This window comes from Gavialis gangeticus, unplaced genomic scaffold (assembly GCF_001723915.1).
Source record: "Gavialis gangeticus isolate Ggan-Ray unplaced genomic scaffold, GavGan_comp1, whole genome shotgun sequence".
Lineage (NCBI taxonomy): Eukaryota > Metazoa > Chordata > Crocodylia > Gavialidae > Gavialis > Gavialis gangeticus.
This window is the reverse complement of record NW_017729030.1, coordinates 54,628,874-54,629,329: the sequence shown is the minus strand read 5'-3', so window position 1 is coordinate 54,629,329 and position 456 is coordinate 54,628,874.

The window sequence follows — 456 nt, the reverse complement described above, 5'->3', positions numbered from 1 at the left end:
CAGGCTGGCTTATTTCTCACGGGCTCCTCAGCAGAGGCAGGTTTAGCAGAAGCAGCGTGGAGGAAGGGTCAAGCTTTGCAGGTGCGTTCCAGGAGATAGACACCTGCACAGGGAAGCTGAGGAGCCTCTGTGCAAGAAGCTGGCAGGCAGCAGGTATACGATGCCAGCAGCAGAGGAGGCTAAGATAAGAGATAAAGCCAGAGGGAGGGGCAGAGTGGTAAAGACAAGGAAATGCCATTCCAATGTGATGTAGCAAAACAGGGAGAGCCAGTAGGGATGTGCAATAGGGGCAAAACAGGGAGCTGATAGGGCAATCCTGGGAGCTGTGCTTGGAAAGGACCAAGGAGGGAGAGATGTGGGTACTTGGGGACTGTATTGGGGGAGGCCATGGGGAATGGAAGGAGAGCTTTGAATGTCTCCAGGTGGGAGGGAGGCATAACCTGAGCACTGCCACTG